The sequence below is a fragment of the Candoia aspera genome, chromosome 1 (genome assembly GCF_035149785.1).
Source record: "Candoia aspera isolate rCanAsp1 chromosome 1, rCanAsp1.hap2, whole genome shotgun sequence".
NCBI classification, from domain to species: Eukaryota; Metazoa; Chordata; class Lepidosauria; order Squamata; family Boidae; genus Candoia; species Candoia aspera.
The window spans coordinates 272996678-273009948 of NC_086153.1; the positions used below are offsets into that span (position 1 = coordinate 272996678).

The 13271-nt window shown below is 48.5% G+C and overlaps 1 protein-coding gene across 1 annotated transcript in view; it reads left to right on the forward strand.

The window, feature by feature from the left end:
- The first annotated feature begins 363 nt into the window (after positions 1-363).
- The window catches only part of SLC39A13 (solute carrier family 39 member 13), a 32738-nt gene continuing 19830 nt past the window's right edge, over positions 364-13271 (forward strand). Inside the window, exon 1 of the mRNA XM_063289739.1 lies at positions 364-433. The gene's annotated coding sequence lies outside the window, so the exon portion shown is untranslated. The remainder of the gene's footprint in view (positions 434-13271) is intronic.

The window sequence follows — 13271 nt, forward strand, 5'->3', positions numbered from 1 at the left end:
CTCGAGATGGGGAGCATAGGGCAGCGGGGAGGTGTGGGGGCGAGGATGTGACCAAAAAGCTGAAGTCTCCTGAAGCCCATACTGCAGAAACAGGGACCAGAACCCCGATCAAATTCACAAGCGAACGCAAGCAGAAGCGCTCCCAGCTCCGATCGGAAAGGCGCCTCCGCTTTTCCCGCTCCTTGGTTTCGCTCAGGTTACACTACGAAGTGCGCTTTGACTAAGAGTCCCCCTTCACTAACTACGTCGGAGGTGGTGCAACTGCTAAAGCCTCCGCCGGAGCGGCGAGGCTGGATTCGAGGGAGGATGAGACCGACGTGGCTAAGTTTGGGAGGCGGAGCTGGAGCTGGAGCTGGAGCTGGAGGGGCGGGAGACTCCAGAGCGGAGACGCGCTGGATGGCAGGGGCAATCTGGAGCTCCCGGGTGTCACACGGTAATGCATGCAACCTCGCTTGGGTGGTGGGGGAGCATAGGTCGGAGTCGTCCCGAAGGGAGAAACGGCTTCCCTTTCCATCCTGGTGGCTGAGGCAGTGAGCCGGGTAGGGCCCGGGGCTGTTTGAGGGCAGCGCGCGCCCCCGTTTGGAATCGACGAGGATGCTGCGAGAGATGCCCTCTGCGCGGGCAACGGTAGAAAATAGGAAGCCAGATGATTTCTTGTTGCCTGGGGCTAAGGCGGTTCTTGGGTTCCATCCGTTGCTTTTGTTGCACTAACTTCATTATCCCTGTCCCCATTACAGCCTGGTCGGTTGCTTTTAAGGGCTGGGCTTTTGTGCTGGTGAGTCTCGGAGACATCCACAGTGTGCAGAGTCGATTCCTCTCAAACCCTGTGGGAAAAGGGACTGGGTCATTTGTCTTCAAACATTCCTACCTCATTTTACCTTCAGCTAGAAAATAGCACAGGGACACAACTTGTCAAAGTTCTGACCAGTCAAAATCGTAGATTATCAGGATAGTGTGCTACAATGCAAACTTTGTAGCAATCATTACTTATCTTCCTATTTAAAGCAGGCAGTAAATAGTAGTATCCAGAAAAAAAATATAACGTATTGTACAGACAAAACTGCAACTGTTTTAAATGGAATTTATCACAGTGACGTTGACCCTCACATCAGCCATACATAATCTTAGTTATTATCTGATTGTACATTTAATCTTTGTTGCCTTATTTCACATTGGCAGAAGCTTAAGCATGCCAGCTGCTACTGTCAAAATCTAGCCAACAGTTTATAAACTCAAAAGTAAATTAATGGCATGGCACATGGAAACAGCTGTATTGGGAAAACAATTAAGTGGATTTCATATTGTGAAGTTTAATGGGTTCTGATCATCTAGAATTATAGGCCTTATCAGATATAAGAGAGTGAAGTAGGCAACAGATGTGTTGTATCATAATCTTTTGTGGACTAAAGTTTACTTCATCAGGTGCACAAAGTATTGTCTTATGTGCAAAATATACATAGGAATGGAGCAGGGGAGATAAAATAGTGATGTTAAATGTCTGACATGGAAACAAGGGCAGTTTAATTGCATATAACAATTTTTCCCATCTTGGTGATTTCCAGACTTGCTGAATTATACAAAATCCATAGCTTCCATTTAGTATGGCTAAAGGTAGATGTTATTTATAAGAGTTATACTGTAGTTCACTACATCTGAATGACACTAGATAAGCACAGGAACCATAGGGGCTGCGGTGGCTCAGTGGTTAAGACGCTGAGTCAGAGGACCATTAAGGCTGGCAGCTCGGCAGCTCGGAACTCGAGAGCGCAAGCTGCATGACGGAGTGAGCTTCCATCAATTTGTCCCAGCTCCTGCTAACCTAGCAGTTCGAAAGCATGCAAATGCAAGTAGATGAATAGGTACCACTTTGGTGGGAAAATAACAGGGACATGAAAGGAGCACCCTCAGGTGTCCCTTGGCAACGGTGACGTCACCGGCAAATCCTTTCAATACAGGAGCGCCTTGGTAGGTGCTTCTGACCAAAAAAAAAAAAAAAAAGCATAGGAACCAATTCAGTGGGGTGTGGGTGGTGTGGTTGTATGATTCCAGCATGGCCAACTAAGAAAATGTAAAGGTTGAAATGATACATAACTCGGTCTTCTTTCAGCCAGAAGCAGATTTACTTATCATTTATCCTGTTACTTGGGGAAGGAGAACATAATATTACAGACAGCATTTTGATTTGATATTTTCTTTTTTTTTTCCCAACAAGACTGCAGCCTGGCATCAAGGAGATGTGGAGAAAAATTGATATAATGCCTTTTCCACTTTGCTTAAGACTAGAAATATATTCCAACATATTCTAAGTAGCGAAAAGAAATGTCCTTGTCCATACAATCTGTTCATAACTTAGAAAATTCCTTACCAAAGGATATGGTGAGGATCAGTATTTTAGATAGTTTTAAAGTGGAGTTGTGTAATACATAAGTTACACATAGGACTATCAATGGCTATTGACTGCATTGGTTACAAAAACATTATAACAAGCAATTCAGAAAAAGAGAATTGGTATCCTTGGATAGCAATCTTGGATCTATTCTAGTTAGTTTAGAGAATTGATCTCACTACTGCAAGTGGATTATTGTTGGCTAATTTGAGTTCATGGATGTACTGCCATTTTAGCAAATTATATTGATAGTGCAACTGCAATTATTTTACATGATTCTGTAGAAGTGTAGCAAAACACAGAATTTATGGGATGGAGAATTCAGTTTCTATAAAGCGTTCATTTGTTTCTTGGCTTTGTGACTGAAATCACATTGTTCTACCCTTGATCTTAGCACAAAGACTAAGAAGCAGCTGGACACAATGGTTAAATATGGAAGATTTAACCAAGTCCCCTACACTGAACGTACTTGTGTTTGCAGAGCTCCAGAGGTAGAAGACATAACACACATATTATTTGAATGTCGATTGTATAAGAGAAATGTATTATTTAGGACCACATAGACAAATAGCCTATTGGGATCCTTAAATTAAAACAACATATTTCATGTGCAGACAGAATCCAAAAATTACATATAATATGGCCCTTTATTTGAATAGAACAGTTCAGTTGAGATCTGCATATGTGAGCCTGACTGGGATAAACTGTAGAGGTGATTCAGAAATATGATTTGTATTTTTATTCTTTTTCTTATCTAATTTGTTTCTTTTATTCTATTTTAACATACAGTTTTATTGATGTTTTATGCTTTATATCCTGTACTTTGATATGGCCTAATGGCCAATCAATAATAAACTCTACTATATACTATACACTATACTATACATTGTTTAACTTGAAAAATAACTGCCTTAATGTAGGATCTGGTAAGATTTCCAGTGGTTGGTTTCCTCCATAACTTGTCTATAACTAGCAGAACTAAAAAAAAGAAAAACAGGAAATGTCACAGGGTAAATACTGCAAAATAAGAAAGGTTTCCTTTTCTTATGAAGAATTTGAATTGCATGGTTATGGAATTTCTGCCAACTGTATATAGCAAGCATGCTACTTTAAGATGCAGTAATATTGGCATCTGATATTCTCTTTAAGGAAATTAAAGATCTGGTAAGACCAGATCTCTATGTATTAGTGGAAGGGCTTGATCAAAAGTAATCTAAAGTCCTAATGCATTTCATTTTTATTTAAGGAAGGGTAGAGGACTGTGCACCTGTAGGATTAGAAGTGCTGCATGGGAATGGGATAGTCATTAGGGAAGATGCTGAGAATGGAAAATCCTGGGGGGATATTTTGAATCCCTCAGTGGTACAGCTACAGTGATTGGAAGCCTTGTAGCTGTAGCTATTGGCAGAAGGTCAGGATTTTCAGTAGAATTGCAGGCGCTTACCGCCGAACTATAAAAAAGCTCTGGGAATGAATCTGCTCATCGCTATTTCTATTTCCGCTGTAGAAAATAAGATGACATTTTGTCTGCAAGCACTTGCATAATTACAGACAAGCCATGGGCTTCCATAGAAGTATGCCTATAATTTCTTTTTTAAGAGTGGCTTGTTGGATAGGAGATCAGCCAGAAAAAATGTTAAGAGCAGTATGGATATGGAGCAGTATGGCTATCCTGTTCTCAGCTGCATATGCGGTGGGGGAGGAAACAAGAGGAGAAGAAATTCTGACTGTACTACCTAGCAGCTCCAAGAATGTCCCATGTGATTAATATTCTGGGCTATTCTTTTCCTCCTCCTCTTTATTGGATGAGATGCAAGTTTACATTTCCAGTAGTAATGGCCAGTGAGTTGATGATGCAGGAAATTGGTGGAGGCTTAGCTGAAGACAGAAAGCTGCTGTTGCAAGCAGATCAGAAGACACTGTGCAGCTATTCTGTGTTTTCTTCCTTAATGGAGTTTCTGTGATAAGGGGAAAAAAATGGAGGAAGTGCCAGAAAAAGATGGGAAGGTTTGGAAAATGAGGACATCTGGAACCTTCCCACCTCTGGATTTGATGAACAAAGCAAGCTTATTGCAAATAAAAGCCTCCTCTGAAAATGTCCTGCTTGGCCAGTGGGACAAATCTGGCATGGAACACAGTCCCAAGCATATGTGTTCAAAATAGCTTCTGGTTATGCTGCTTAGGAATTCTGGGAGTTGTAGTCGTAAAGTGTTTGAAGGGCACTAGGTTGAAAAAGGCTGTTTTAAATCATTCAAATAGATATACAGATAGACCAATAAAAATCACGTTACTGTTTTCTTGTGCAGTGTTGTTTCCCTGGGGATATCTTGTTCTCGTTGACTTGGAGAAATTATTCACACCCTGCAGTTCATTGCTTAAGCTCTTCCACGGATCAGATGCCTTCAGGAAGACAGCTGCTCCACAGCCAGCCATCTCAGCATTGCTCTGAGACAAATCTTTCCTTGGAACTCTAGTGTGGAATGTGCTCTGACTCAGCCTCTGGATCATGACCTCAAATGCATCCATAGGTCATGAGGCCGTATGTTTTTTTGCATTCAAGCTTTTTCCCTAGGGAATCACAGACTGACTTTGATACAGGGGATTTCTTTAAGCTGATTGACAGGCAGAACTTGCTCATCTGACACATGATAATTTGTAGAGGAATATGTGAATTTTCCTCCTTTGGAAAGCATTTATTTGAGTTGTAAGGAGCTCTAAAAATGTTTCCCTTGATGTCTCATCTTTAGGCAGTGGCTGTAAACTGCATATGTGTATATAGGATTCTAAGCTCTTTGTGTTGTAACTAGATGTATAGTTACAATAGGAATACAATGCTTCTGTGTAGCTTCCCTTTAGTTAGGGTTTTTTTTAAATACAAAAAAATAATGGTAGGGATCATGTTATGAGAGGATAGTGGTTGGTGGGACTTTCATTAAGGGCTTAACTGTCTTCCCAACTATAATTTGAGATGCTGTCCCAGTTTGCCACCACCACCACTAGTAGATGACAAGTATTGTCCTGCTCCACATAGAAACATACAGTATACTGCTCCTGTTTCTTGTTCCCAGTCACCGCTAGCTACCGTTTTATAGTAACACAACTTACAGAAGATGCTCTATAACTTGTGTTTGATTTAGAAATAACTTATCTTGGTAATGTCCACGCAGCAAATTCTGTATGGGCAGGAAAGAAAAACTTAGGGCAAGAGCAACCCCAAGTCATTAGAACCACACACTGACTTTGATTTACAGTAATTTTGAAAACCCAAGATTAGTTCATGCTGCTGGGGGCAGCCTGCTACTTGGGAGGGGGAAAAAGATGGGAGTCAAAAAGAAAAAAAGGGGGTTTCAGAAAGAAAACTGGAACCTTCACCCCCTTCTGGCTCTAGTTGGATTCACTGCTTGCCTCAGCTCTGCCTCCCCAGTGGTAACCCTTGAGGAAATGTGTCCATTAACAATAGCAACAATAATAATAAAAATCGAATCCCCAGAAGTAATATATCAGGGTACTATTTCCCATGCTCCCAAAGGTATCGAGGCTATTAGAATTGTTTTGGTGGTTTTAGCAAAATATTCATGTAATGTTTTTGTGAAGCCTCTAAAGAGACCACAGACTTAAGATGTTTAATCCTATTATCTGGCATCAAAGGGTATTGTAAATAGAAGTTCTATTTTAGCAACCTTTTGCAAATGGTCGTCTTCCTGGATAAGTTTATTATAGGCATGGCACCTAAAAATAGTACTTCTGTGTATTGTAAAGCGTGTGTGTGTGTGTGTGAGAGAGAGAGAGAGAGAGAACCTGAAAGTAAAAAAGAACTGAATTACAAATAAATTCTGGAGGACCATTCAGGTTAATTCCATGTATAAAAAGTGACAGATTGACAGTTGAATCTTACTCAACACAGCCAATAGGACAGAGTCCTCTACCAAACCTGTGAGCTGGAAGCTAGCTTTGGGGCCTAGGAGAATCCAAATGGCACACACAGATCTGTCTTCCAATAGAGGGATGGTTGGAAAATCGACATTGCTACTCCAGTCTGCTCCCTAAGACAATTGTTTCATTGTGACCAATGGCAGGGTCACACATTTTGTGCTGCAGAGAGTTTTGCCTACACCAGTTGGCTTTCACCCATAGGCAATTTAATGAATGGGACCATTCATTACTGATAGAAGAATTGTATGTGCTGAGTGGAAAAATTCTCAAGTGTCTCATAGAAATTCACTCTTAAGAATCAATTTAATACCACATGTCAGATGTAATTAGCCAGAAGTCCTAAATATTTGTTGGCTGTGACATCAACATAGTAGCTTTATTTCTGTGTTTGGGATTCCTTTCAGATGGTTTGGGAGGAGGGGAATGACGGTTTGGGAGGAAGTATTGAATTTCTGTTTTTCTTTCTAGACAGGACCAATCCAACATGGCTTAATTCCATTTTTTAAAGGGGCCATTTGGCCTTGTGAGGCCATTGTAATAGTCCCTCTCTCTCAGCACAACTCACCTCACAGGGTTGCTGTTGTGGGGAAAATAGAAGGAGGAAGGAGTATTAGCTTTGTTCACAGCCTTGAGTTATTTATAAAAATAATAAAGGCAGGATAGACAATAAAAATACCTACCAGAAGTTTATTTGCCCTGAGTGTCATCGGATCTGTAGAGATCCCCTACTGTTGTAAGTTTCTGTAAATGCAACCACTGAAAACAACAACAACAATAATAATATAATAAATTAAATGTGTATGCTGCCCAACTCCCAATGACTCTGGGCAGCTCACAACAATCAAAGAGATTACAATAAAATCAATAAAACATGAAAGATAAAAGATAAAAGATGGCAAGTGTGCTAGACAAGATAGAATGAAGCGAGGGGTCTCACTCTCTCTTGCCAAAGGCCCAGGTAAAGAGCCAGGTCTCCACAGCCTTTCTAAACAACAGCAGAATGGGGGCCATCTGGATCTTGGGGGGAACCTCATTCCAGAGGGCAGGCCCTGCTACAGAGAAGGTGCACTTCTGGGGTCCCAATAGATGACGTTGTTTAATCAAAGGAACGCAGAGTCCACAACACCAGAGTCCTGCAGGATTGAATTAGCTGGGCAAATGTTATGGGAGACAGGCAGTCCCTCCAGTAACCAGGCCCTGTGCCATGTAGAGCTTTATGGGTAACAACCAGCACCTTGAATCACACCTGGGAGCAAACTGGCAAGCAGTACAGTTTGTGAAGCAGAGGTGTTACATGGGCATACCAAGGCAAGCTCATTACTGCTTGCACCACTGCATTCAGGACCAGCTGAAGTTCCTGGGTGGTCTTCAAGGACAGCCCCATGTAAACCATGTTGCAGTAGTCAAGCTACAAAATAACTGAGGCATGGGTGGGTGACTGAAGGGCCCCTTGATCTAGGAAAGGGTTAAAATGGTGCACCAGATGGAGTTGTGCAAAGGCCTTCCTGGCACAGCTACCATCTGCTCTTCAAGCAGGAGCAGCAGCCTTGAAGGGGGATATGCTACCCTATCCAAGGTGGAAAGATGCAATATCCTCAGATCTGGATGGCCCAGACACCCACAGCTACTTGGTCTTGGTAGGATTGAGTTGGAGATGGTTCTTCCCCATCCAAACCTGCATGACCTCCAGACACTTGGACAGAACCTTGACAGCCTCTCTTGTCTGGCCCTGAGTTGAAAGATATAATTGAGTATCATCAGCATACTGATGATACTGAACCCCAAACTGATGGATGACCTCACCCAGCAGTTTCATGTATGTTGAAAAGGAGCGGAGAGAGAGTAGAACCCTGCCGAACCCCACAAAGGAATGGCCTAGGGAGTGATCTCTCCCCCCTAATCAACACTGACTGGAACTGGCCCCAGAGAAAGGAAGAGAACCACTGTAAAATTGTGCCCTCAATCCCCAACCCACAGAGCCAGCTCAGAAGGAAACCATGGTCAACAGTATCAACAGCCGCTGAGAGTTCAAGGAGCACAAGGATGGATGCACCACCTAAGTATGTCTCTTCTGCCCTAAGACCTGGTGGATGGAATCAGTCAAGGAAGGGGAGGAGCTAGATGGCAATTGGTTTCTGTCATGCGCTGCCTACCTCTGAATAATGCTCAGACACTGGTTCGGTGGAACAGGCTCTGGTTTATTCACAGCGCAGGTACAGCATCGGGAAAAAAGCTGAGAGTGACAGGAGCGCGCCGGTGCGGGGTTTAAATACCCCGCGCCGGTCAGCGCCCCCTCACTCGCGGTCACGTCACCCCCCTTTGTCCAACACGTTGACCTGCCGGTGGGTGAGGGGTTGCGAGGCCCCGCTAGCGTTCCGGGATCGCCCATCATCGGTTTCTCTATTCCTCCGGTGATTGCTGTCAGCTGGGCGATCTCCGTTGTATTAACGCTAATGGCTTGGGTGTGCTCCGTGATCCGTTTAGCTATTGTTTCTTGACCTTTAGTCGTTGTGAGTTGATGGCTACTTATCTTGAGCCCCTTCCCCTGTTTCCTTGCTATTGTCATGTGTGCCATTGTGCTGATGACTTCAGCTCAACGGCACTCATGACATACTGCCCCCTGTCCGAATAGTGCTCCCCCCCGGTTTTCTGGTTTTTTTTTTTTTTTTTTTGAAATTCCCGCCGGAGTAGTTTTCGCCCCTCCCTTTGCTCCTCCCTCTACCACGTGCCTTCCCAGGGTGTGTCCTTAGAATGCATGCCCAGGTCACGCCCTGGCGTGCGCATGCTCCGGCCACACCCTGTTTGTTTGGCTCAGTTCGGCGAGGAGAGAGGCGTGGCTGGTCGGGTGCTTATCAGCTCCAGGTAGGGCCCTTCTTTTTTATTCAAAGTGCGTCGCCTTTGTTATTTGTGCTCCTGGGCGTTGCCCCCAGGTTGCCCTGTTGATTTGCTTGCCACTCCCCCGTGGGCCCGGGGCGGGGGGAGGGTGCTGGCGCACGCTTGTTACTGCCTCGTGGGCCCGGGGCGGGGGGAGTGAGTCCCGGGGGGGGGAGGTCCACCCAAGTCGCGGGCTTGGGGGGGCCCTTTCCCTTGGGGCATGGTAGGCGGGGGGGCCGCGGGGGAGGGGTTTTGCAGGGGACGGCTTGCTAACCTTGGTTTTGGCTTGTCGGGGTATGCCCGGTGAATAGCCCGGGTCAGGTCAGGCGCGTTAACGTTGTGCGCCGCCACCCATTCCGGGTGGGGGAAGTGTTTCCACCTGACCAAATAGTGTAGAGTTCCTCGTTGCTTGCGGGAGTCGAGTATGTCCCTTACGTCAAAGTGATGTTGCCCGTCGATCATCACCGGTGAGGGCTGTGGCGTGCTTGGGTGCCATCGAGAGGTGGTTGCTGGTTTCAGGAGGCTGGTGTGGAACACCGGATGGAGTCTCCGTAGGTTGTGTGGCAGGTCCAAGCGTATTGCCACCGGGTTCACTATTTGCGTGACTCGGAACGGCCCGATGTACTTAGGCCCCAGTTTTTTCGAGGGTTGGGGTGACTTTAGGAATTTGGTGGATAGGTAGACCATATCCCCCGCCTGGAATGTCGGTTGTTGGCGCCGGTGCTTGTCGGCCTGCTCTTTGTAGGCTGCCTGTGCATCCTTCAGCGCCGCCGTGATTATTGGCCATGATTCCGCGATCTTCCGTCCCCAGTCGCTAGCGTCCACCTGGGGTTCCGGGGGTTGAGGTAGCTCCGGTATGGGGACGAAGTCGCGCCCCGAGACTACCTCGAACGGAGTTTTCCCCGTGCTCGTGTGGACGGCGTTGTTGTATGCGACTTCGGCGAACGGGAGCAGTTCAGCCCAGTCGTCTTGGTGATAGTTGGTATATGAGCATATGAATTGCTCTAGGGTGGCATTGAGGACCTCTGTGGCCCCGTCCGTCTGGGGGTGCCAGGCAGTGGATAGGGCCTGTTGGGTCCCCGTCAGCTTTAGGAAGGCCCGCCAGAATTTAGAGGTGAACTGTGTGCCCCTGTCGGTCACCACACGTGCGGGACATCCGTGTAGCCTGTACACGTGGATGAGGAAGAGTTTGGCTAGTTGTTGTGCGGACGGGACCGACGTGCAGGGGATGAAGTGGGCCTGTTTTGAGAAGTAATCCTTCACCACCCAAATGGCCGTTTTGTTCTGGCTGGGTGGGAGGTCCACTATAAAATCCATAGAGATTTCCTCCCATGGGCGGGAGGGTTCTGCCACCCGTTGTAATAGCCCCGCGGGTTTGCCTGGTGCCCGTTTGGCCCTAGCGCACGTTGGGCAGGACGCTACGTATGCTTTCACGTCTCGCCTGAGCGCGGGCCACCAGAATTGACGCCATGTTAGGTGTAGGGTCTTGAGGAACCCAAAGTGTCCCGCTTGCTTGGCGTCATGTGACCTATGCAAGATCGCTTGGCGTTGCGAGTCCGGGACATAGATTCTGCCTTCCCCCCATGCCAGGTCCTGTGCCATCGTTACCTTGTCGGGGTTTGCCAGGAACCAGGGGTCGGTTTTGAGGGCGGCGGCGATGTCCGTGCGTATTCCCCCTGGTAGTTGCGGTTGGCTTCGTCTGGTCGCAGGTTGTCCCGCCGTCGGTTGCGCCGTAGAGTCGAGCTGTCTCCGGGCGCCGCTCCAGGTGGTCACGGCCATCCCCAGTTGCGAGGCGGATAGGACCGTCCCAATGGTGTCTGGGGCGGGCTCTTCGTCTTGGGGCAGTCGGGAGAGGGCGTCGGCCAGGAAGTTCTTTTTGCCCGGCATGAACTTCAGCTGGAAATTAAAGCGGCTGAAGAATTGGGCCCATCGGACCTGTTTTGGGCTAAGGCGTCTGGGCGTTCGTAGGGCCTCGAGGTTCCGGTGGTCGGTCCAGACCTCGAATGGTTGGGTGGCTCCCTCGAGTAGGTGTCGCCATGTTTCTAGCGCCGATTTTACCGCGAAGGCTTCTTTCTCCCAGACGTGCCATCGCCTTTCTGTCTCGGAAAACTTCCTCGACAGGTAGGCGCATGGTTTCAGGAGTCCCGTGGGGTCCTTTTGGAGTAGGATGGCCCCCAGGGAGAAGTCTGAGGCGTCGGCTTGGACCACGAACGGCCGTTCTGGGTCCGGGTGCGCGAGGATTGGCTCCGTGGTGAACAGCGCTTTCAGCTTGTTGAATGCGGTCTGGCACGCGGGAGTCCAATTCAACACTGTGCCCGGGTTCTTGGCGCGTCGGGTGTCCCCCACCCCTTTGGTTTTGAGGAGGTCCGTTAGGGGGAGGGCTATCTCTGCGAACCCCCGGGCGAATGACCTGTAAAAATTCGCGAAGCCGAGGAAGCTCTGGAGTTGGCGTCTGTTGCGGGGGCGCTCCCAGTTTAGCACCGCCTCAACTTTTGCGGGGTCCATCTCTATGCCGTCCCCGGAGATTCGGTACCCCAGGTAGTCTAGGCGCGCTTTATGAAATTCGCACTTTGTAGGCTTGACATAGAGCTGCGCCCTTCTGAGCTTGTCGAGGACTTGCCTGACTAGGGTCACATGTTCCTCGTGTGTTTTTGTGTAGATAAGGACGTTGTCTATGTAGACAAGGACCCCTTTGAACAGGTGTTCATGCAGTACCTCATTGATGAGCTGCATAAACACCCCAGGGGCCCCCGCGAGTCCGAACGGCAGCACTTTATACTGGAAGGCGCCTAGGGGGCAGTTGAACGCAGTCTTCCATTCGTCCCCCTCCCTGATTCGGATGCGATAGTACGCCTCGCGAAGGTCCAATTTGGAAAAGACTTTGCCCGTGGACAGGTGGGCGAGCATGTCCTTCACCAGGGGTAAGGGGTATTTGTTGGACAGGGAAGCCGCGTTTAGGCCCCGGTAGTCGGTGCAGAGCCGTAGGGTGCCGTCTTTCTTCTCCCGGAATAAGACGGGGGCTCCGACCGGTGAGCATGCTGGCTCTATGAATCCCCTGTCTAGGTTTTTATCGATGAACTCCCGGAGGGTTGCCATCTCCTTCGGGGTCATCGAGTAGATCTTTGGTCTAGGTAAGGGGACGTCGGGCAGCAGGTCGATCCGGCAATCCGTCTTGCGGTGGGGGGGTAGTTGGTCAGCTTCCGCCTCTCCGAAGACCTCGGAGAAGTCGGCGTATTGTTCCGGTAGGTCTGCTATGGTAGCGGCGTTGTCCTGTGTAGTCGCCTCCGCTCGTCCCACAGTGGGGTTGGTTCTGCCCGCTGGAACTGGTGCCCGATACTCGCCGTCGCCGAATGTGAAGGTGCGGGTCTCCCAGTTGATGCGCGGGTTGTTTGTCGCGAGCCATGGCATCCCCAGGACTGCAATGGGCCGTCCGATGTGAGTGACGACGAACGATGTGCGTTCGGTGTGAGTGCCCATTTGCAGGGTGACCGGCTCGGTTTGCAGCGTAGCTGGTTTCCCTCCCGCTGTAGAGCCGTCCAGCTGGTGGAATGCCAACGGCGTGGGGAGGGGGAAGCAGCGGAGGTCGAGTTTGGCGACTAAGTCGGGGTGGATGAGGTTTTTTGAGCACCCCGAGTCTACTAATGCCGCGGCCGTGGTGGCTCCGTTGCCGGCAGAGAGTTTAATTGCCGCCATTATTACGGAGCTTTCGCCGTTCCGTCGAGGTGGTTCGCGCTGCTGTCCCACCGCCTGCCTCGCAACGCGTTTCAGGGCAGGCGGGGAGCTTTTCCCGCCGGCTGGTCTGGGTCTCCGTTGTCGTCTTCCCCCCAGTAGGCGTCCCAGCCTTCCTCTGGTGTCGCTGTGGCCACGGTCATTCGGCGGTGAGGGGGCGGCCCCGGGTTAGGTGGTTTGGGGCTAATTTTCGGGGTGGGTTTAGGCGCACTGGTCGGCGGTCGGTTGGCGAAGCAATCCGCCGTCTTGTGCCCTAGTTTGCCACACTTCCCGCAGGGCTCCCGATTGAATTTCTTCTTTGGGTATGTGGGGCCGGCCGTCCCCACGTGTGGTGCGGGTACCTTTTTGC